Genomic DNA, 24,906 nt, shown 5'->3' on the forward strand with positions numbered 1-24,906 from the left:
GCAGTTGATTCCTGACAGTGAGTCTGAGAAAGTGACGGAGTGCAACTGCAGGAAGGGGCATCGGCCTGGCAGAGCTGATCCCCAGATGTGGCCAGAAGGAGGTGCTCTAGCAGAGAGTAGAGCACAGGACAATATCTCCCTGGAGGACTTGAGATTTGGAATGGAAGCTAAGCTGGCATTTTGGGGAGGTGTTGAACTTTAACAAAGACCGCCTTTCTCACAAGTGTTCTCAGGCATTAGAGTTGAATAGCTGTCAACAGAAACATCTGAAAAAATTCCTCCTGCTATCCTTTTTAGGATAAACGGTGTATTTTAAAAAACATTAAATATCATGTTTTAAAACCCTAGTGTAGATGGGACAAATCATATTTTAACGTATGTTAGCTCCCTCTTTACTCAACAGGCTTAGGCTGACACTGGGGAGAGGGGTCAGTGAATCAAATTCTGCACCTGGATTTAATAAGGAGCTGGATAATTTTAGGCAGAGAAATAACAGTTGCAGATAAAGATCTCATGCTCCAAGGCAGATGTGGATCAGTTGCAGGGGTCAGCACTAGAAAATGCCCCCTAGGGAACAATCCGGCATTGCTCCCAGGGAGATGGACGGGGTGGTTTAATAGCTCTCTTCACCTGTAACATCTATGATAGGAACACAGGAATTGCCATACTAGATCAGTGAAAGAGTCCATCTAGCCCACTAGCCTGTTTCCAACAGTGACCCTTACCAGGTGCAAGAAATTATAAAGGTGGGCAGGAATGGAATAACTAGCCTATAGAAGAAGCTTTTTCCTAGCCCCTATAGTTAGAGGTGGCCTTTTGCCCTGAAGCATGAGCATTTGTATTCCTTCCAAATGGAACTGGATGTCTTCATGTTCTGTAATGCAAGGTCCAATCGTTTTTGGATCCTGCTAAATTATTGGCCTCAGTGATACCTGTGGCAGTCAGTTCCACAGGCTAATTTGGCTTTATTTAAAAATGTTTGTGTTTTTCCTTGCATGAATTTTAATTGTTTCCTCACTGAATGTCCCTTGTTCTTGGATTATGAGAGTAAATAGATCTCCTTTCTTGGTTTTGTGCATTATTTTGTATACTTTTCTCATCCCACTATTATTCCACCTAAAGACAACTTCCTACAATGTCCTGGATAAACCTTACTGAATTAAGTTTAAGTATCTCATTGTATTAGCAGTGCAGATGTTTGCATTATTGTGGGATTGTATGTAACTTGTGTAGGAGGCGTGACTAATGTAAACCTTGGGAAGTGTTATGAACCTCAAAGGAATCTATTAACCAATGGGTTAAGGCAAGAGAGAACTGTTAATTTAGTAGTTTTTCCTAGGAAATACTTGGGAGGCGGGAAATACAAAGACTTACCTGCAGACCTGATCCTTTGAAGCTTTGCCCTGGGGAGGGGACATTTGTCTACAAATGTACCTATTCCCAGGGTCAAAAGGCCCAGACAGCATAAAGGAGAAACTCTCAGCTAACAGCTGTAATGAACTTGTAAACACAGAAAAACTCCTGGGTGGGGTTGGAAGAACTGTTCCCCGGCCCAAGCCCTTGTTGGAGTGGGGATAATCTGGTAAGTTTTTTAGCGTGCGTGTAGACTCTTGCATGGTGTAAGTCTGTTTTCTCTGTAATGCTTTTGCCCAAAGAATAAATGGGCTTGCTAAAAGAGGGCTGAGTGCTAACTTAGCTGTGGCAGTTACAGTGTTTTGTTTACCCTCACTGTGGAGTAAAGTAAAGCAGACCTGCTTAAGTAGTCTGATTGTGCTAGGCAAGTCAGTGCAGGCAAGGAGCTGCGCAGCCTGGAAACATCGTCGTCAGGAGGGGAAGAGATGCAGGGTTCCTCCCAAGAGAGATGACCGCTGGGGAGCCAGAAGCCTAGAGTGGGTGTCTGCTGCAGTGGCAGAGGGTTTTCCACGTCCCTGGGAACCGTCTCACACTGAACACCGCAGGAGGAAGGGCACAGTCTAAATGGGCCAGTTATCTCATCATCTCTGGCAATTCCTGTGTGAATGTTGCTGCTGCTCCACTTCTCAACTGCACGCTGGTGCTGCCCTGCTCTGTGTCTGCTGCTCGCCGGGCCAGGCTGAGAGACTAATGAGGAAAGACATTCAGCCAATGGCAGCAGAGAGTGGAATCGTACCGAGACGCTGGCAGCTGGGCCAAACACATCCCTGGTGTTAGTGCCTCCAGGGGAGTCCGCGGTGTTACAGTGAGAAGGATTTGCCCTGTGCTTTTTGCACTGGAAGTTGATCTGTCCCAGCTCTGCTCTTGTATTGACTGTTGCTGATAGAAGCGATATACACCACAAACTGCCCGGTAACCCTCGCAGCAGCCACCTGGACACCAGCATCTCTTCTCCTTGCTTGAGAGGTGAGGACTAACTCAGATAACAAATTACCACCCCCCATTTACAGTTCTCGAGCATCCTGCGCACTGTGTGTTTGCCTGGATTTCCAAGATGGATGGAGCGGGGCGAACCGAATGAATCACTCTGTGTAAATAATGAGGGGAACAGCACTTGCCGGGCTCTGGCCAATTTGTAAATTGGCAACAGCGTGAATGGGTAGGCGGTGGAATAATCTGTCACACAGTCAGATGTCCCAGTGCTGCTCTGATCTTCCTGCAGGATCTCTGTAGTCCTCTGCCCCAAAGGTACCAGCAAGATGATTTCCTGATTAACGGGGCCATACCTGCATTAAACAGCCTGATGAGGCCCCTGGGGCCCTAAGTATTTATAGGTTTTAGGGACAGGCAGATTTGATTGGCCTGAAACAACTGAACTGTGATCCTTTGTCCCAAACTGTGGGCCAAGCACTTGACCCTTCTCCCCAAGCTGTAACTCAACCCTGGCCCCAATCTAAGGCTGCTCACAGAACCTTGGAAGTTCCAGAACGTTTGGATACCCAGCCCCCTCCTGCAATAAGGGCACAGAGGCGTGTCCGTATGAGGCAATGCATTTCCTGACCCAAATCCCATGACGTGGGGTGGCAGGATTTCAACGATTAGTACCCCTGCAGCAGAGGGGGAGTGCTGAGAGTGTTCAGCACCTCAAAGGAGGATTGCATCCCTGCTCCAAAAGAGAGCAGGCTGTATGTGAGAGCTGGGACTGCACACTATATCCATAGGAACAAGCATGGAAATGGGGTGCTCTCCAGATGCTTGGGAAATTAATTTCAGGTTCAGTTAGTCCCCATTTCTGAGTCTGAAGCCAAACATTAGCCAGGAGAAAATCCAGAAGCCTGCTTTTCTTGCAGTACTTCCAGTGCAGACCTTCTCCAAATACCACCCCTGTTTTGATCTGGGATGTTTCGTAAAGCGCCCATTAACGTAGCAGGGCTGATATGACAGACACGGGCAAACTCAGGCCCGCTTTTTCAAAGTCATTCTGCATTCAGAGAGTGAGTCGTGTATCGTGGGAGAGGATACGCTGTATTCGTCATACATTAAGCTCCATTAATTGATGGCAAATGATCAGATTATACCCTTTGATGTCAAAACAGTGACAAGAAAAGAAACGTATGTGCAAGAGCGTTTTCAAGTGTAAAACTCAACTCACCCTTAAGTGTATGGAGCCACGACCAGGGGATGCCAAAGCGAGCAGTTCCAACAGCAGTAAAACACAGAGGCCAGCAAGGGAAACCCACCTGCTAAACTTGCTTAGGACTGACTGGACCCTGGGCAAGGAACTCCTCCCCCTCTCTTAGGGCAAGAATGAAGCATATTGGCAGGAGAGTGACGCTCGCGCTAATGTTGTTCATCCTGTCCCTGTGCTGGCTGGGGGTAAACAGAGCACTTCTGTCTGCAGGTCTGTCAGCCCAGCACCTTTCATCAGCAATTCATTCATCAAAACAACGGAAAACAAATAATGAGCTTTTAAGACAGGACTTGCCCATGTGCTGGGTTTTTTTTTTTTTTTTTACATTGCTGGCTCCCGCTTCTGCCTGCCGCGTGGTGCACCTGCGCCCTGCTTAATGTTTTAAAATCAAAGCTGCAGCGATGCGGAGACTGACACGCACATTGCCCTGCAGACAGTGCGGCTCAGCCAGCCTCAATACAGGAATGTGGTGGCTATTTGACTAGACGGGCCCAAAGCAAATAGATGCATTTTCAGGTGCTGCTGGCTGTTAGCTTCCATTGTCCTGCGCAAGAACGTGACCCACCTCCCAATGATGTCAATGCGACTGTTTCCCTTCGCTTGAATGGGAACTGGATTTGCCAATAAGAGAATGGTCGCTTACAGATCTGCTTTGCAGGCTGATTCAAATGCTGTTTCTTGCTTTTTGAAGCATTCTTCCCCTGCAGCATACCCACAGCTGTAGTTTGGCCTTATTTATTTGACTGACTAAGGTATTATAACTAATCATAGCAGAGCAGTGAAACTTGGATTTATATTTCTCCCCAGACACATTATCTGTGGCTATTATTGATGGTGTTCAGCGACATGGTCGGTGAATTTCCTTCTTTCTAATAAGTGTTAATCACCATGCAGCAAGCTGTTTTTAAAAAAGACTGAATCCATCAGATTTCTTCTTAATGTGTAATGTTACCTTCAAGGTAAACTGGAGACCATTTAAAAAAAAAATTGCAATATTAGTGAGTGAAGGGAATGCAGTCCCACAAGATACCCACATTTGGAAGGAGGTCAGAGCAAGAGGAGGCTGACTTTTGAAGAAACATTAACTGCAAATATTATAATAGATATTGCCAAGATTACAAAACCCAACATATAAACAACAATATTCTTTTAGATTATTAATTTTTTTTTATCAAAATTCGAATCCACTTTTCTCACACATTCTGTTTTCCTGTTTACATTTCACAACAGAAGTAGATTGACTAGAAACAGAAACCGATCAGTTTCTCTTTCTATCTGGTTCTCCTGCACTAGGCCAGTATTGTTGCCTCTGGGTTTTTGGCACTGCAGGGAACAACATTAAATTAAAGTGATCAAAGGTGAAGAATTCAAGAAAACATTCTATTCTTATGTGGTTTTGTAAAACGTTTTCCCCCTTAACAAATCTAAATTTAGGATCTAAATTCTGAACCAGTGTCCATTTCAGTTTCTGCATCCTTGCTGATAAGAGGCTCTGATTCAGCAAAGCGCTTAAGCACATGCTTAACTTTAAGAAAATTCAGGGCTTTTTCAGGTGGTGGGGGTTATACTATGGGCAGCTATTTCTTATGCTGGTTGAATGTTGTGATAGTGAAGGAGTTTTATGGAGGGCTGATATTGTGTCATATCAATGTTAAAGAAAATATAATTGATTTATAAAATAACGGGTCCTCAGCTGGTTTATATTGTCATTGTTCCACTAATGACACCAGTTGAGGATCTGCCTCTTTGAAGAACAATCTGTAGGCCAGCTGAAACAGTGACAAGAAAAGAGCATGGGCAGTATTGAAATTCCATTGTACGGGCATCTTGCTCTGATGCACATTTTCATTTCCAGGCTCCTGCAGAAGAGGGGTGAGACTGGGGAAAGGTAGTGAGAGAGCAGAACGCTAGGGGCCTGTCCAATGGCTACTATTATCCTTGACAGATGCCATGGCACTGGGCAGGAGGTACAGTTGTTGAGCCAAAGGTTAAAAACTAAATCAGTTTATAAATTGGTCCAGTGTTAAATCACTTTGCAGTGTTAAATCCCAAAATGTCAACTTGATCAATCTACTTCCGTTGTGAAGTACACACAGGAAAATAGAACGTGTCAGAAAAGTAAATTAGAATTTTGATAAAATTCTTTTAGTTTTTTAATAATCTAAGAGCTCAGTTTTTCTTGGGCCTTTGGACACACTGAACAATTCTGTTGGAAGCATCTGTCCTCCCTGAGCATCTCCCGCTCACTCTTCCATCACCTCCACACACCTGTCAAGGTTGTCATCCTGTGTTTCTCTGGTGACCCCTATTTTATATTTCTTAAACTGGTACGTTTGGTCTAAGCCCCATTTGTGTCCTGGTGCATCTCCACGAATAGGTCTCCTTTGCTTCTTCTCTTTCTGGACCCCCACATTTGTGAGGCAACTCACCAGGGAGGATCCAGTTCCCCTGCCGGCTCTGGGACATCCATATCACAGGGTAAGGCATTGTAATAAAAAGCAAGCAATGAGAGTTAATTGCTGTAGCAGTGTCCATCCATCTCTTGGGATGCCAAGGAATATCATAAAAGTAACAATTTCAGTTCCATTTTGTATTCCCAGGTCATTTTTGGATATCACTTGCTCCCTGAGCTAGGAGTGGCAAGGATAATATTACCTAGCATTTTTCATCAGTAGATCTCTCACTAGACTCATTTGCTAATAGAAATGTTCCACTTTTGCTGGTGAAACTGTATCTTGCCTGTTTGTTAGATTCAAGATTTTAAAAGCCTACCTCTTTAACTGCAAATAAATAAACAGCAAACATCTGACAGTACTGGCTGCTTTGTGTTTATACAAACTCTAACATTATCTGGAAATTAATCTGGTGCACACTAGCACTTCAGGTAAAAGCTAAATTAGTTTTGCAAATTGGTCCAGTGTTAAATCACTTTGCAGAGTTAAATCCCAAAATGTCAGCTCCGTGATAACACTCCAGTCACAGATGTAAACAGAAAATTAAAGGTGGCAGAACAATTCTGCTAAGTGCCAGATTAAAGGGACACTATCACCTTGAACTAGAAGGCACACAATTTAGGTCTACGCTAGAGGCTTGACTACACTTAAAAAGCTGCAGCGCGTCAGTGAAGAGTAAGACACTACCCATGTTGATGGGAGGGGGTCTCTCATCCGCAGAGGTGATCCAGCTCCCTGAGAGAAAACCTAGTGCTGTCCACACCAGGAGTTAGGCTGGTTTAACTACGTCACTCAAGGGTGTGGATTTTTCACACCCCTGAGCGACCGTTATACCGACCTAATTTCCTAGTGTAGGCCAGGCTGTTGTAGCGGTAGTGCGTGTCTGAAGGGGTTCTTTCAGCAATGTAGTTGTTTCAGCTTTCTTACTCGCCGAGAGGTAGCTGGGTCTTCTGTGTCCTATCGACAGTTTCTGCACCAGGGCGTAGGTTGGCGTGCCGACATCTTTCAGCGGGGTGAAGTTTTCACACCCCTGAGTAACATAGCTAAGTTGATCTAAGTTTAGACCAGACCGCAGACTTTTGTGTAGATCAAGTTCATTGCACACACCAGGGGCTCACTGTATTACGGCATTTTCCCACCACAAGCCTCCAGTGTCCAATCTTCCCATCCCCTGCTGTTGTAGGGACTCCCTGCAACCCCCCCAATCTTCCCCTTGCCAGCAGTTCTGGGTCTCCCTTTCTCACCCACCATACCAGGGATCCTCATTCTTCCCCCTTTGCCAGTGACTCTGTGTATTCCCCACTTCCACTTCATCCATGCCCCCCCATTTTCCCCCAATCCTCTATATGGTCCCCTTCCCCATAGCATGTTCCTCCAAGGTCTCTCCACCCAGGGTTCTGTGTGACCCCATTCCAGAATTCCTCATGGTGGAGGCTCTGTGTGTACTCCCATTCCCACTTTCACCCCATTTCTTTCTCCTTCTCATACTAGGGTCTCCCAATCTCTCCCCAACACCAGGGGTTCTGTGTGCCCCCCCCCCCCCCCGTTCCTTTCACACATTCTAGGGTCCCCCATTTCCCACCCTTCCATGCCAGGGGCTATGTGTGAATGCTCATTATCCTCTTTTCCCTCTTCTCACCCATGCCAGGGGCTCTCTCTGTCCCCCATTTTCTCCTCCCTGCCAGGGGCTGTGTGCACCCGCCATTATTCTTCTTTCTGGGAGATAAATCATTCACAGTGTCAACATGTTGAACTCTCTTGGGAGGATGAGCAGAGATAAGATGGAGTATTGTTATGCTGGAAAGCATTAATGGATACCATTAATCAGTTATTTGCTCTGTAGACAACTGCAGCGGTGTATGAAGCTGTGGCTGGCGAGAGAGCAGTCAGGGACTTCAGGTGTTCCCTTTTTGGTTTTTTTTTTTTTTTACCCCCTCAAAATCAATATGGTGCTGGCCACTGATGCCTAGAATATTCCCTGAAATTTTTGAATTGATCAGATGTAATCTTCCAAAGTTATCAACTAACGACAGACAGAGAAATGCCATTTGAGTTAGTGTACGGCGTCTGCAAGCGTGGCTAAAAATCATGCTTCTGAATCTTTATTTACCAAAAACCCCCAGTGTTGTTACAACAAAGACTCAAGCTTTGTGTAACTGAAATGTGAGAGACTTTCTCTATATTTTTTCAGTGCTGGAAAGAATGACACCATCAGACACCCTGACAGCGTCAGAAGTTGAGTAATTGCTTCTTTTGTATTTACATCTCGAGGAATGATTTTTCACAAGGGATTGTTTAGCTGCAGGGACAAACAGAGAAAAGACGCCAAATGGGTGAAGATCAGATTAAATATATTATACGCACACATTTAATGTAGATAGTATGTGTGTGACATGACAGAGTGTCCTAAAACCAGCAAATGGACTGACTTAAGGGAAGTCTCATCTAAGGTGGACATGTCACATTTATACCTCAGGTTTTTCAGTTTCGCCACAAATCCTCCCTCCTGGGATTAGATCAGAAGAGGTTCCCCATCATGGGAGTGGGGTGAGACTGATGCTAGTCCTTCGCTGAAGTGTGTGTGTGTGTGTGTATATATGTGAATTGATTGACAAAGTGAGTGTCCATCAGTAAGGCTTGGTTTGATATGATTCATACAATCAACCTCTGGCTGAGGCAAGACTGTGCGAGCCTCAGAAAGGGACAGATGGGTTTTTAACTGGATGAAGGCACAAACTGAGACGCTTCCAGTGTGAGACAACTTCCTGAATGGGGCTTGGGAGAGAGCAGAGAGGACTGGGCTGGGAGGTTAAAGCCAGCCAGGGTCTGTTTTAGAAGCAGTTGAGGGTTGGGGGTCCAGGAGATGGTGGGTGGAAAGGAAGTTCTGGAGGCATGTGGATGTGGGTCAGTTACAGACTGGCAGTAAATCAGAGCTATCACAGGGAGCCAGCCTGGGTGGACAGCTCCACGCTAGGCCTGCAGGCTCTGCTTGAGCTAATGTGCTAAAAACAGCAGGAGAGAGAAGGTGGAGCAGTTGGTGGCAATTAATTGGGAATATCACAGGAAACCGCATGGGGCGGGGGTGCAGAATATCCTGGAAAAGTTGGGGGTGTTGGGGCCTTTCCACTGACTTTTTTGGGCTTTGGATCAGGTTGCTAGGGAGGAACTGCAGCCCTGACACCCCCAAGTGTTCCAAACTCACCAGGAGTCAGGCCCCAAACAATCATGGCTTAAACTCATGAGCCTAAAAATAAAATACAATTGGAATTCCATTAATTTGCTGCCTTTCTGGCCTGAGGACTCATATGTCCAAGCTTTTCTCCCCAACTGCAAGAGGGGGGAAAAAAAGTCCTAAACATTTCGACTAATTTCATTGTGGCTTTTATTGTATTTGAATATATTTAATGTTGTGTGTATCATATATATTATATTTTAATATAATTACTAAAGATGAAATGAACTGAATCGATAAAGTCCAATTTGGAATGGTTTTCCCCCACAGAATCAGCAAATATCCTATGGAATGGAAATCCTGGTTCCCAACTAGCCCTTCTACCTGATTTTTCATGGAAAAACAGTTTTCAATGAAAAACTTCCATCTAGCCCTGATCTGTATACTGAGAATGCTTATGGGGTTACCACAGGCATTGCAATATTCAGAGCTTGACACATATCTTTACATGCATACCCTTTCTAGTTATTTAATTCTTGTAAGGAAATAGATTTGCCATTGAAATAACATAACAGAATTGGCCAGCGGATCCTGAAACACGTAAATGTAATGATAGTCTGTTTCGATCCTTGAGTAGCTAGCAGGCTTTCTCAGAGCCCGGCTGCTGTCCTCACTCGTTCCAGCCTGTGGCAACTTTGAGCAGACTCTCCTTGGACTCGCAGCATTGGCAGAGCTGAGGTCTGTAATGACCTCCAGCACTGATGCAGATTCTTTTGTTTGTTCCTAAAAGAATCAAGTTTTCACTTTTTGTTTCTCATTTTAGTCTTCTGTGCCAACAGGTATCTTGGATGTTTCAGGTATAGCCAGTAAATCTCACCCATTTCCCACGTCAATATGTCCTCGTCTACACCCAGCATTCCACAGACTACACGCACACAATGCAATCTTGACTAGCCCGGATGGCCCCATTTCCCTATATATCTAAGAATCTGGTTTGGCAGCATTTCCATCTCTCCCTTTGGTGTTGGGTGCCTGAGACCTGCTCTCAAGCAGTGTCCTCCTCTCCCTCCAGGTGAGATCATTCACACCGAGATTTCTGCACTCATTACGCCCACCTCAGCTAGTCTCTTTTGCTTCCCATCCTTCTGGCCATGGTAGGGGTTGAGGGCTCTGATAGGGGGTGGGTTTGGCCTCTTGTAATGCAAACAGAGCTGAGCCATATGCTTTTCATATGTCAAGCCAGCTCTTGGTGCCTTAGATCGAAGACAGGCTGCAGAGGTCCCCCTTTTCTCTCCTCCAGTCCCTGCTGAGACTGTTTGGGAGGTTTAAACTGCTGGAGATAACTCCTTGGATTGTCCCTCTGTCAACCTTCATTGTCACTGCTGCAAACTAGAACTTCCAAGGAGATGTTAGAGATCCTCTCAAAAGTACCCAGCTGCTGTGCGAGCACAGAACTGCTCTTCAATCCCGAAACCCTTCTCCACTCTCAATCATGCTTTGTAGGGAAAGAATTTTGGATTGATTAATCAGTTAACATTTGTAAAATGTAGACTTTGGGGGGGGATGATTTGTTAGCTCAGCGTTAGAGTATACGCAATGCTTAATTTTTGCCAAGGCTGAACCCTGACACTTCTAGGCTTGCCAGTTAATAGCCCCGGCATCTCTGGCTTGCCGCATCAGTTATGAATATAAAAAAATTGCTTGAACCTCGGCACCTCTTTCATTACAAATGAAGCACTGACTATAAGATCTCTGGGGGAAGGACTGTCTTTGTTCTGTGTTTGAACAGCACCTAGCATGATGGGGTCCGAGACTGGTGCTTCTAGGCACTCGGATAATACAAATTAATGAATAATAATAATGCGATCAGTTTCCCTTCAGCCTATGCAGGATTGCTCCCTATTTTCTTATTATACATTTATTAGTGTTTGGTGCAGGCTAGTTGTAGATATGCCACTTTGGGAGAGTACCTTGACAATATAAAGCACTGTACTACAGGGTTCTCCATTGATGGCCACAAATATAGCTTGTGATACTTAGCACTTTTGTTCTGTAGCCACAAAGGACTGATCTCATTAGCCCTGTTTTACAAATTGGGAAATTCAGATATAAAGAAGCCAAGAGGTCAGGTATAGAAGCCAGAGATCTCTATTCCCAGACCTAGGAACACTAGTTGCTAACAATGCTCCTGCTGTACCTTTCCTGAAGAATTCTGCCGTGGGAAATGCTCAGTCTTATAATACTATTGATTCAGCATAATGATGTTTCCATTCACACTGTCCATCCCTCTTTCCTGGCTCCCTTGTGCATCTGCTGTTGGAGAATCATTTCTTGCTCATTTTACACGTAGATGCTGTTTTCATTTGCTTTGGAATGTGGCTTCATAATTTGACTGTAAAAAACCAAAACGATCTAAAGCCATTTCTTTTTGTTTTCCTTTCCCCATCTCCAAACCGTGTCCTCCTCTTGGTTGCAGCTAGAACATAGGGCACTTAAATGTGCGTGGTGTTTTTACATTATACCCAAGACAATAAAACCGGAGTGTGAGTGAGGGGAATATAACCATCCTATCAGAGACGTGTTTTAAGAGGGCTGTGTGTGTGGAGCAGGACTAACTGGAGGCTGCTGCAGAGAACCACATTTCACTTCAGGTCCCCTCGACAAAAGGTGATGTTGGCTAATTTGAATCTAGTCGTTAAGACGTTGTTTCAAAACACAGGGCCTGATTCCTGGAACCACTCAAGCAGGGCAAACAGCTGCAAAGCCAGCCAATCCGGTTTATGTAGGCGGAATCTCTGGGTCGTGTAAAGCAGGCATAGCATCTCTCTACACACCTCTTGGCCCCAGGTGAGGGTTGTTCAGGGATCCTCTATATCTGGCTGATCCCTAGGTGCTGTAATGGCTCTAGCTTTTATTGGGAACCAGTTAGGAAGCCATGGCAGTGACATACGGCCACCTTGTCCCCAGCCCTAAAAGCTGTACTGAGTTGAATTTGGATACAACTTGGTATTGGGGCCAAATTGCTTGCCAGACAAACCTGATTGCTGTGTTTTGTCCCCCCCTAGAATTAAAAAATTAGTGGGTGAGGGTAACAGAACGAATGTTTATATTTGGCTTTTAATAAAACGTGATGCAGTGTCATAAAATCTTACACTTCCCTTAACTCGAATCGACTTGGATACGTGCATTGTCCTGTGCACTGGAAATTGGCAGAAAGAGTGTAATCGAAAAGTAATGCTAAAAGGCAGCATATTGAACTGTGGGAGGCATCTTGTGGGGGTACTGCAGGGATTAGTGCTGGGATTCATTTTAGTTAGCACCTTCATGAATGATTTAGGAATGTGGGGAATTAGTAGCGCATTCATGATATTTGCAAGTTGGGAGGAGTTGCAAACTCTAGTGAAGGCAGAAAAGTGACCCAGAAGGAAGCACTATGTGAAAACATAGGTGGAAAATAACAAAAATGAAACTCCACTGGGGCAAATGCAAACTTACGCATAAGGAGAGTCTTTAATGCTTATTAAATGGCTGGAGAAACCTAGAAGATGATAAATAAGAGCAAATTAGACAGGAGTTTGCAGTTCAGTAGAGGAGCAAAAAAGACCCATGCTGTTTTGGGTTCCATGGGCCAGAAGCAGCATGTCATGGAAAGGGCTAGCCATAGTGAGCACCTGATATTCTTGTTATCTCAGCCAACAGGTGGCTCTTCAAAATCAGACGAAGCCTTTGGCTTTGAGGACAGGTTTACCATGTTGCCAACCCCAGGAGTTCCAAAGTCATCAGTCAGACCCCAATAAATCACAGATTGGACTAAAAATTAAGAGATTCATTAAAAAGATGAAATTATGATTTTTAGCCTGTCTGATTTTTTTTTTTTTTTTTTGAACTCCTTCCCCCGCACTCCCACTGTGTGTCTGACAGGCCCAGTCCAACCAGCTTGTGCGCATTTATTGCCAGTAGGAAGCTTTTGGTCCTGATCCGAGAGTTCTCACAATAGAAGCCAAGAACTCTTTGCATGCTGTGATTTTGGAGGAGGTGCTCGCTGGTTTTTTCTCCCTCACTCCTTGCCTTCCCGAGCCCTGGCACCCATCTATTCCCACAGCTGGCACAGCTCCATGTGCGTGACATTCCTCGCCAGTGTGGCAAAGTCACTTGTCTCCCCTACGTGGGTCCCTGCCATTGCTCGGGTGGGGCAGGAGCGACATTGAACCTTGGCACACGTGGAACTGCATAAAACTTCACTTCCCCCCCAAAGTCAATTGCTATGGCCACCCCCTTCTCCCCAAAGTCCATTAGTGACCCCTGACTTCTTTTCTGGGCCTGTGCTATTGCCCCTGCTCTCCTGCAGGATGGCCTCAGTCAGACCCCAGGGAAAGCCACCTTGCAGAGTCTGGGGATTCCCCCCTGCCCATATATGGGTTACCCGAATCACCAGCCTCCTGTGGCCAGGGCTTTCCTGGCGGCTCTGCCTTATGGCCAGGTCTAGAGCTCAGCTGGCTGCAGCAGCAGGGTGGGGAGGGGAGGCAAAACCACGCCACTTGTGCTAGTGTCGGCAATGCTGCCGCTGGAACAGTGGGAGAAGCTGAGTGTTGCCAGCTCTCATGGTTTCAGTGCGAGTCTCACGATACTTGGTGGTTTTCTTAAAGGCCCAGCTCCTGGATCGTGTAAATACAGGAGAATCTTAGCTTTCCTTTGAGTGTGACCCTAAAGGTTTAAAACCCAGAAGGCAAAACCCAACGGTTTAAAATCCAAAAGCCCAGCTGTTCTTTTTATTAAAAGATCAACAACAAAAGCCTCGTGGTTTTTACGCCAAGCTCGTGATTTGTAGGGCCTGACTCGTGATTTTTGAACACTTGCAGTCGGCTGTATTCAAAGTTGTCTCAGCCACTCTTCACCCCCCCTCATCGCCGTCCCAGGGCTGTGTCAGCAATCGGCCGGAAGGCAACTTGGAATCAGGCGGCAGGTGTAAATCGAAAACTGCAGCATCTTTCCTGGCGGTTTCCTTGCTCTGAACCCAGCAGGCTTGGGACGGTGTTTTTTTAGCTTCAGATTCCATTTTCCCTTATGTAATTTCCTCCCATCGCCACTGGCTATCCCCCCACGCACCACACTGAACGATTCCGCTCCTGCCTTGATATCTCTGCCTTTCTAGACGGTTGTCATGTGCCCCCGGCAGTCATTGCTAAGCCAACCAAGACATATTTAGCTCTTAATCTTTCTTCATGAATCAATGCCTCCAGCCTCTGGGCCGCTGTTGTTGCTCATCTCTGAACTGCCTTCAATTTGTCAATATCTTCCTGGTGATAAGGGGCCGTGTACAGAACGCAGTGTTCCAAAGCTGGTAGCTAATGGGCTCTCCGTTGACCTCCGTGGATTTACTCCCGGTTTACACCAGCAGAAGCAAGAAGAGATTCAGGCTCCGTGTATCTGTGAGTCCACCTGTTTATCTCTTCTCCTCTGGTTGCTGCCACTCATTTACAATAGGAAGAATGACTGTGGCGGTCAATAGAGAATAACAATGAGCACTAGGAGGAGAGGAGGCAGAGCGGCCCTTGGCAGAATTTCTCCTAGTACAGAGACAGAATAGGCCTGGGGTATGCAGGCCTAGATATAGAGGCAGGGCTGAGGTGGGGCTAGGGGTGAGGAGGAGTGTGCTGTTGGCAGGAGAGGGATGGCTGGAGCGATCAGTGCTCCGGCAGTCCTGGGCGTAAGAGTAGCCCAAAGGCGTCAGCTCCCAGGGCAGCCCAGAATCTGGCTGGCACGTTTATCTCCTCTGCTCCCTGGGCTGGGCCTTGGGTGCTGCAGTTTGTGAGAGGTGCTGACCTGGGTGTGGCCGCAGGAGGAAAGAGTAACAGAGCTAAATCTGTCTCCCTTGCCTGAGGAGGGAGGTGGGGCCATGGGGCCTGGGTGCAAGGATGTGACAAGGAGTGAGAGGAATTTCCTGGGAGGCTCCAAGACGGCGGCACACTAGGGTGGATAGGCAGGCCCTGAATTTGGGTGAGCTCTATGGAGCCGTGGAACAGTCTCCCAAGGGAAGTGGTGGGAGCCCCGTGGTTTAAAACTAGCCTCGATAAATACACTGTCGGGAACCATCCTGCACTGGCAGAAGCAGGGACGGGAAGGTGACGTGAGGCAGGATCTCGCCCATCATGATTCCAGGGGCCCAGCAGAGTTGTCGGGGGGAGGAGGTGTCTGGCAGGAAGGGAGCCAGGCCGTGGGAGGCGTCCTCCTCTGCGGGCTCTGCCCGGCTGTCACGCTCATTGTCAGACTCTACCTCGGCGGCTGGCATCATCAGAATCACTCACAGGGCAGCGTGTGCCTCCTGACGGGCAGCTGCCCCCTCCTGACCATTAGCACGTGGCTCTGGAAAGTCGCTGCAGCATGAGTGGGAGGGGGCCGTCAGTCATTCACGGCTCTCTGGGGTCCTGGCAGAGGGGGGGGGAAGCCCCCTCAGTTCTGTCAAAGAACTTCCCTCCTTGCCTGCCTCTGCCCGGCCCCTTTTCCCCTTCAGGGGCTTCTGTGCCGGCTGATTTCCTCCCTCGAGTCAGGACCCATGAAGCCCTCTCAGCTCTGCCTTCCTGGGGTGCTGAGTAACGGGCAGCGAGGTGCAGCGGGATGGGGTGGAGGGTGAGGGAGTGGGGGAGAGAGAAGCAGAGCAGTCTCATCTTCTCTCCTTAAACACCTGCCTGGGCTCAGGCATCCCAGAGCCTCAGCTGATAAACAAGACTGACAACGACCTTTCAAATGCTGCTCGCTCGCAGGCTGCCAGCTCTCAAGGCACTTCTCGCTTTTCATACTCCCCCTCTCTCCTCATTCAGATTCCTCCTTACAACATGTTCCCCTGGGATGCCAAGTGCTATTAGCCGCCCTGTTCCCTGGGAGGGAAGGGCTGGAATGCAGTTGTCAAAAGGCAGCCTGTACACAGGCCTGTGAACCGGAAGGCCTGAATTCTACTCCCAGCTCTGCTTCTGGCTCACATGACGACCCGGGGCAAGTCACTTGCCTTCTCCATGCCTCAGTTTCCCTATCTGTCCAACTGGATTCTTTGAGGGGAGCCACCCCCCTAGCAGCAGAACACCTCCCACATATGAATGGATTTGTCCTGATGAGACGATGGTTGTTTTCACTTCACAGAGGGGAAGAGGAGGGACACCAGTGTGATGACGTCCATATGGTGGTGCACCGATTTAGTAACAGAGCTGAGAATGGAGCCCCCAGATGACACAGCCCAGTGCACTTCCACCAGAAGGTGACACTCACCCACTTTTATAACGGTGCTTTGGGATGTTGGATGGTAAACACGGGGTGGATCAAACATCACTAACAAGAAACACGCACAACAAGTCAATGTATGCAATCTGCTCTCGGCAGAGAAGCCTCCTCTGAGCAGTCAGCCCTCCCATCGCAGTATCTCAGCCCCCCCTCCCCACACACACCCCATGGTCTGCTTTTGTCTGATTTCAAACCAATGGAGCTTGCAAGTCCCGCTGGGAACGTGGCTCACCTTCGACATGACTGAAGAGCTCCATGCAGACACATGGCACTATATAAACAGTAATATCCTGACCTGGGAACCCTTCTGATGGCACTGAAGAAAAACATTAGTAAGGCATTTAAATGGTGTTGCCATCCTCTGAAACCACAGCTCTTGCCAGGAGCTCCCTTCTCATCCCCCAGGCTCCTGGGATGTGCAGCTTCCACCTTACTCGTGTGAGGCTGATGCTCATGGATAGCAGCAGAGATCAAATCTGAGAGCACTGGATCTTAATGCATGAGTCACTCCTGGCTGAGCTAAAGGGCCCACGGATCTTAGTGGAGGCCGTAGCAGGCTCACCAACCTTTCTGCGGCTGGTCCAGGGGGGGATGGAGTGCCACACCTCGTGGGCTTGGCTTACACTTGTACACCAGGGGCAGCTGGAGAACTGGACACACTGTTCATAGCAAGTACCTCCCGGCCCAGCCTTGTCTCGGGCTAAGCTGGTCGGGAAACTTTCATCAAAATACTTTTTTTTTTTTTTTTTTTTTTTTTTTTGCTGCAAAATGCGAATGCGTCAGAACTGGATCTTTTCACAGGAACATAGGGTTTTTGGCAAAAGCTTCCTCTGGTGCAGGATGGAGTTTCTGGTGGGAGAAAGACTCCATCGTCGCCAAGAGCCTGGCGTGGAGGACTCCCATGTTTAAGTCCCTGGTCTGACTCAGACTCTCCCACTGTGCGCTGACCAGCAGGCTATAGTGCGCTGACCAGCAGGCTATAGTGAGCTTTCCCCCTCGGGATTGTGGCGGTGTTTGGGGGAGAGGTTGAGAGTGGGCATGCTTTGCCATTCTCTCTGCTGGGACAATGAGGTTGCTTAGCTTTGTGTTTGTTCTGGGTTTCCTTGCAGGATTTCTTTAGTTTTATCAGCGTTTTGTCTGCCTTCCCGTGGGCTAGTTGGTGCAGCTAGGAAGCATGCTGCTGAGGGTGGGTGTTTGTTTGTGCATGAGGGGAGTTCTCAGGTTGTATTTTTGTCCCCTTGGTCCCAGCAGCCCCCTCCTTCTGGTGTCTCTCAGGCCCCCCCTCTCGAGGTCGGTAGTGACTCTGAGTCTGAGAGTGCGGGGGGGGGACGGGAAAAACTCAGATTCTTTGGGTCCTGGACTCCCTGAGCAGAGATACTATTGGTAAATTTCTGGATGAGACTAAGTGGAAGCATGGAGTAGAAGTGGCAGATTGGTTTCCTGACCTTAATCTGCCCTGTTTTCTGCTCAGCATACGATGAGACGTGTCTGTGTCTGAGTTTGACAGACAGAAGCGGTACAGATTAAAAAAACTAATGGCCAAGGTGCATGTTTCTTTAACCAATGGAAATGTTGAGGATTCGTGGAGATAGGTTTTATTGTGGTGGTTTCATTGGAGGTTTTGGGTTTTTTTTCCTGTCTTTTTCTTATTTTTTCAGATGAGTACTGGTCTGATGGATAATTTTGTATGTGGTTCTCTGCAGGTGAAGGGGTGAAGCAACATTACAAAAACATATGGCTCTTTTTGAGTACCTGTCCCAGAAAAAGATGGACATTTCATTTTTGCAAGAGATACACAAAGATGCTGGCAATCAAACTAACTGGCTGGCTGATGGCATAGGGGAGGCTTTTCTGAGTCATGGTTCCACTGCAAATTGCAAGATGAAGCCCAATTTGGGGGTTGTGCAGGAAGTTGTTGCAGGCCCTTTATTGACAGTTTGAGCTTCTTTTGACCAATAGCATCTTTTTTATTAATGTCTATGTTCCTACGATAGGGAGAGACAGGGTGTGGGTTGGTTTTTTTTTCAGAGCTTGGGTGCTCTTTTAACAAATTGTTTGACGTGTGATATTTTAATTTTTTTTTTGGGGGGGGGGCGACTTTAATTTCAACTTGATTAGAGATTGGAGAGGAATCACCTGAAACTGCACCCACCATCTGCTCAGTGACTTGCAACTCTTTTACAGGCTTTGGACCTGACTGATATGTGGTGACATTTTCACCTTTATGTACAGAAGTATACCTGGTTGAGAGCTAGTGCCAGCTCTTTCTCTGTGTCCCTTTGGATTGTTTTTTCTCATAATTTGCCTCATTTGCTTTCTAGTTGTATTGTCCTACTGGGATTCCAGATCATGGTTTGGTCTTATTTATGTTGTCTCTTCCTTCTATGCAAGGTCGTCTCCATAGTGGCATTTTAACACTCGCCTTTGACAACTTGTTTACTTTTGCCATGCTTTCAGTTATTTTTGAGGAGCCTGAGTTGCCTCAAAGGATGTTTCCCCCCTCCTTGAAGCAATGATGGCAGGTGTGTGAAGTTAATATTAAATGTTTTGTCAGCAATACACGCAGCAGATGATCTTGGGCCTCTGGAATATGGAGGGAGTTGGGGACCGTGGAACTTGAAAAAGCCTTTCATGGTAGTATTGATGTGCTGCATGAGAACTTGAAATATAAAAACAGCTCTTGCAGGACCTGTTGGGTAGCAAAGGTCAGGGATATAATACAATAATAATACTATATATATATATATATATATATATATATATATATATATACCAGGCTGGGGGGAGGAGGGGGAATCAGATAGAGTTGCTCCCTGTCCGGGTTATTATATGCTCTTTCTCTCAAGCCTCTGCTATGCATGTAGTGAAAGTACCTTTCTGGCCTTTCCCTGTTCCAGCTTGTACTCCGGGGGAAGTCTTTGCATATGCTGACGATGTGACTGTGTTTACTGCTTATGAGGGTGATGTCCAGGTTTTGACTGAACGTCCACACTCCTTTGCTCAGACTTCCTCTGCTCGCGTAAATTAGGGGGAAAAGCGATACACTCCTGCCAGGGGCTTGGGTGATCCCCCACCCCCTGACTTCGATGGGACGGATGTTGTGGAGCCGAACTGCCTTTATGGCAGTGGGAATCATGCTGGGACTGGATGATATGTTGGGTCGGGATTGGAAAGGAGTTATGGAAAAGATGGAGGGGAAGTTGCAAAGGTGGGTGTGGTGTTCGCCTGGACTCTCCTTTTGAGGGCGGGTGCTAGTCATTAATAATTTGATTGCCTCTATGGGCGTATCGTTTTGGATCCCCCTCTGTTCTTTTTAGAAAAACCTCAGAAGATTCTCTTGGACCTTTCTTGTGACGTGTTTATTATTGGCATAGTTCTCCTTGAACTGATCGTTTCCCTTTTCTTTGTTCTAGCTTTCGATAACCCCTTGGATGACCATCCCTGCTGCTTAAGACCTAAGAGCAGATCATCATCCGCTGATGTTCACATGCAAGCACACCAGGCGGCTCAGGCAGCGGGGTGTAGCTGATGGAACTTTGTGAGTTGCTCACCTTGATCACTGACCCTTCATACCCTTCCTGGTTTCGCTGCAGAGGCCCCAGATTACCTCACCATTGCTTTTCCGCTGCAGCTTTTCTTGTTGAGCAAGGAGTGTGCGTTAAGCATCCATCCTGGCCTCCATTTAGAGAAAAGGCCTACATGGCACCAGCACCCTAATTTCAAGGGACTCCTACCTCAGTAGGGTAAAGCACTGGGGTGGGGAGAGAAGGAAACAATGATGACCCTGTGCTGCTGAACTAGAACACGGGGTGGCCATACCAGGTCAGACGATAGCTCCCCGGTGTCCAGTGACCTGCCTCCACCAGTGGCTGGCAGCAGATGCTGCAGAGGAAGGTGTTTCTACCCCAGAGAACAGTTATGAAAGAACCACCCAAAAGGGGAAGTCAGTTAGTGGTTTGTTTATGCCTTGCCCTTGTCAGGGTTGGGTTTTGGTTTGTGAGTGTTAGTTTGCTTTATCTGATATCACTGCGGTTTTGTCTGCATCCTTCTTTAGAACTGGCTTCACAAAGGGAAGAAATATTAAAGAAAGTTTTTTGAAATACTAAAGCAGAAGTCCCCACGCTGTGGGGCAACACTGTCTTAGGGGGGCACCGAGGAATGTTTGGGGGGCATGCCCGGGCTCAGCTAGTCCCCATGGGGGGCAGGGAGAGAGTGCCTTTCTGTCCCGCTCTGCCCCAAGCTCTGCTCTGGCCTCGCCCCCTGACCGTGGTTCCTGGCTTGGCCCCTGGTCTTGCTCCAAACCTCGACCGCTGCCACCCTGCGCCTGGCTGCAGCCTTGGCCCCTGGCCACTGTTCCCTGCTCAGAATCTGGCATCCCTGGCCACTGAGGCCCTGTTCCCAGCCATGGCCCCTGATCGTAGCCTCACTCCCAGCCCCAGGTGTGGGGAGGGGGACACAGACAGGTAAAGGGGGGCCATGATCTAAAAAGTGTGGGGACCACTGTACTAAAGACTGTTAAAGGTAACTTGCCCAGGGGAACAATTGGCCTGATTGACAATAGTCCTACAGTCCCTTTGCACCACAAAGCAGTCACATGGATGCCCAGGGAGCGTTCATAGAATCATGGAAGATTAGGGTTGGAAGGGACCTCAGGAGGTCACCTAGTCTCATCCCCTGCTGACAGCAGGACCAACTCCAACTAAACCATCCCAGCCAGGGCTTTGTCAAGCTGGGCCTTAAAAACCTCTAAGGATGGAGATTCCACCACCTCCCTAGGTAACCCATTGCAGTGCTTCACCACCCTCCTAGGGGAAAAGTTTTTCCTAATATCCAACCTAGACCTCCCCCACTGCAACTTGAGACCATTGCTCCTACTTCTGTCATCTACCACCACTGAGAACAGCCTAGCTCCATCCTCCCTGGAACCCCCTTCAGGTAGTTGAAGGCTGCTATCAAATCTCCCCCTCACTCATCTCTTCTGAACACTAAATAAGTCCTGTTCCCTCAGTCTCTCCTCATAAGTCATGTGCTCCAGCCCCCTAATTATTTTCATTGTCCTCCACTGGACTCTCTCCAATTTGTCCACATCCTTTCTGTAGTTGGGGACCCAAAACTGGACACAATACTCCAGATGTGGCCTCACCAATGCTGAGTAAAGGGGAATAAATCACTTCCCTTGATCTGCTGGCAATGCTCTTACTAATGCAGCCCAATATGCTATTAGCCTTCTTGGCAACAAGGGCACCCTGTTGCCTCAAATCCAGCTTCTTGTCCACTGTAACCCCGAGGTCCTTTTCTGCAGAACTGCTGCCTAGCCAGTCGGTCCCCAGTCTGTAGCTGTGCATGGGATTCTTCCATCCTAAGAGCAGGACTCTGCACTTGTCCTTGTTGAACCTCAAGCTGCCCCCTTCAATGGAGGCCCCTGTTCAAGGGATACCCTTGGGTGGGCTGGGACAGGTGGGGAGAGAGTCACTAGGACATCCTTATTCTGGGAGCCATTTCCCTGAGCCAATGATGAATTCCCCTGTGAGTTTGCATGAAGAAGGCCTTTCTGCTTGTTTTTACTTGAGAAATATCAGGGCTGTCAAAGTGCATTTCCTCTGGTTCGTAGGACTCCTTGGATGACTCAGGTGTAGGTTAGGGCCTTCCTCTGATCTTAACTGAAGTTCAAGAAGTTTGAACTAAGATAAAATCCTAGACAAAACCCCTCATGAAGTTGATGGGCATTACCCGTATCCTACCCCAGGAGAATCAAGCTGCTGAATGGTTCATAGGGGATGATCTGTGCTGGCCTGTGCTGTGGAGAGTGGGTTTCAAAACGCAATCAGCTGATCACTGGGAACTGGCCTGAGAACTGTCAACTCTTTTCACACAGGCCACCGACCGAACTGACGTCAATTTGCCACAGCTTTTGATGTCCTAGTTGGACTCAGACTGATCACTGGAGGTGAAAGGCTCTACACCATCCATTACTACTCCTCCAAGCTATACAGGCCCTGGATTCCAGGAACTGAAGCAGCAAACTTCGAGCTAACTGAATGCTTTTTAATTTATAAGGAAATTGGTTTTTCCCGCCCAGCGGGAGATAAGATCTTTAAACGCACCTGCTGGAAAATTGCATTTTCTAATTGTCTTATTTTTTTGGCAATTTTTTTTAGTACTGTGCCACTGAGAAGTCTCTTCAGCCCCTTGTTTGGTGATCAGTGGGTTATTTTTAGGATTGCTGCTCATTCTCACGGTTTCGCTGCGCGTTCATATTGCTTTGCGTGGGGAATGGAAGTTCTACACAGGAATTAAAGGACCATTCGAAAGGGCAGTAAGTCTTGCTGATTTCATAGCAGGTTTGCAATTCGCTTGTGCAGGCCAGTCCCAACTGATGGTTGCTCAGTTCCTCTTGTGTGGAAGGGGAAGTGGTGGTCTTGATCCAGTTCCAAGCGGAACCTCATTGATCTGAGTGCCACAGGTCACACGCTGATCCAGAGCCATATATAGACTATGAGACTGTGATCGGCTTTGTGTTGAGGCACTTAGACACCATACTAATGGGGGAGCAGGACAGCAAGCTTAGATTGCATGCACTTTGCAGCAGAACCCACGTCTTCACTGGTTCTTTGGGAGGCACCTCCAGCAGTCCATTTTTAGTGACAGCTAGAGATCAGCCTGGATGTGATCCAGAGCCTCCTCCAGAGTCGTAGGGATCAGGCTTATCATGTCCAACGATGCCATTTGACTCCTGGCAGATGCCTCTCACTGGAGAGGGGCTAGGGCTGCTTCCTTTCCAGTAATTCCTGGGGCCCTCCGACTGGGACCGATTGATTCCGTGCCGTGGGAGTATGCCTTGCAGGATGTTAACTGGCCGTGGGGCCCGTGACCCGTCACTGCGTCACAATGGGGCGTCATGACATGATTATTTTTGATGCAATCTGGCTGTTTCCGAAGGGTGCCATCATGTTACACTGCATTGCCCTGATGCTGCCACATTTGTGACATACAAATTTGGCGACTCAGCAGAACACGCTGATGACGCAGGGGACAGAGGAGAAGCTGTCACTTCATTTACAGTCATCAAACGCTCCCGCCATGACCTTATCTACTCCCTTGCTAGTCTGCCTTCCCAGGGGCCATAGGACATCTTGACCTGCAATGAAAAAGGCCAGAGGGACTATGTGAAGGGACGAGCCAATATTTGGACACAGGGAACGGGGCTGTTGATCTCTGAGAACAAAGACAAGGTGCGGGGATATTCAAGCCGCCACAGCGAGAGGGTGCGTGACTGCAAACCACACAGTCAGCTTGAAATCTATTGTCTGAGCAGCACTGGGGTGTATGCTAGTCCAGTGTGTGTGTGGGGATGTCATATTGCTTTTGTGTGAGGCTTCAACTGCAAAGAGAAAAGTACATAGAAATGTGTGTACAGCTAACGGTTCTTCTTCAAGTGAATGGTCCCTGTGTGTATTCCACGTGTGCCCTGGGCACCTGAGTCTGGAATTTTTGGTAAATGGTGTCCACTGGCCTGCACGTGGGCCGTAGCTCTCCTTGTGATCTGAACCAAGGGGATTAATAGGGGGTGTGGGCTGACGCCTCTCCCGTTCCTTCTTACCGCTGCATGGTCTGAGTTGGAATCTTTGGTGTCCTCGGCTCCTTTTTTCCTACTGCATCATTGCTGTAAGATATTGTACATAGTTAATTTCAGTAGTTCTAGTAATCTTTATAGGATCGTCTGCGTAGTATTGTTAGACAGTGTTCCCCCCATGTTCTTCCCCACTAGATTATACAGTCACCAGACTTCTCCAGAGGAAAAAGTCCGCTGGTGACTGTATAGTCTGCATAGTATTGTTAGATAGAGTTCGTCCCCATTTTCTTCCACTCCATGGGAAAAAGTCCCCTAGTGGGGAAGAACATGGGGGGGAACACTGTCTAACAATACTATGCAGACGATCCTATAAAGATTACTAGACCTACTGAACACCTTGTTGCCGAAGGATCGATCTATCTAATCTAATCTATTTTATCATCTTGATTTTGGGACAGGTACTCAAAAGTAGACAGGCCATTCATCCTGTTTTAAGCCTGCTTTTGTCTGGTTTGGCCCCTGTCCAGCACTGATGTAAAACTGGACATTTTTTTTTCTGGTATCATACATATATGATGCCATGTCGAAGACCATGCTGCTCCCCCCCCCACATTGCATGCAAGATCCCATGAGCAGAGGCAGGGTCATGCAGGTGAGGGTGGGCCCATACCCTTCCCGGAAGTACCAGAATGTCTAGCATCCTGGAGATGCATTAGTGTCCAACCTACACAAAAGTGGCAAAGCCTCTAGTGAATTCTGCACCTCATCCCAATAACATGTTATGTTAACTTGCTGTCTGACTTGTACCACGTGTGACTTTACACCTGACGCA

Source organism: Emydura macquarii, unplaced genomic scaffold, assembly GCF_026122565.2.
Source record: "Emydura macquarii macquarii isolate MOO-44397 ecotype Brisbane River unplaced genomic scaffold, CSIRO-AGI_Emac_v2 contig_306, whole genome shotgun sequence".
In the NCBI taxonomy this organism is placed as follows: domain Eukaryota; kingdom Metazoa; phylum Chordata; order Testudines; family Chelidae; genus Emydura; species Emydura macquarii.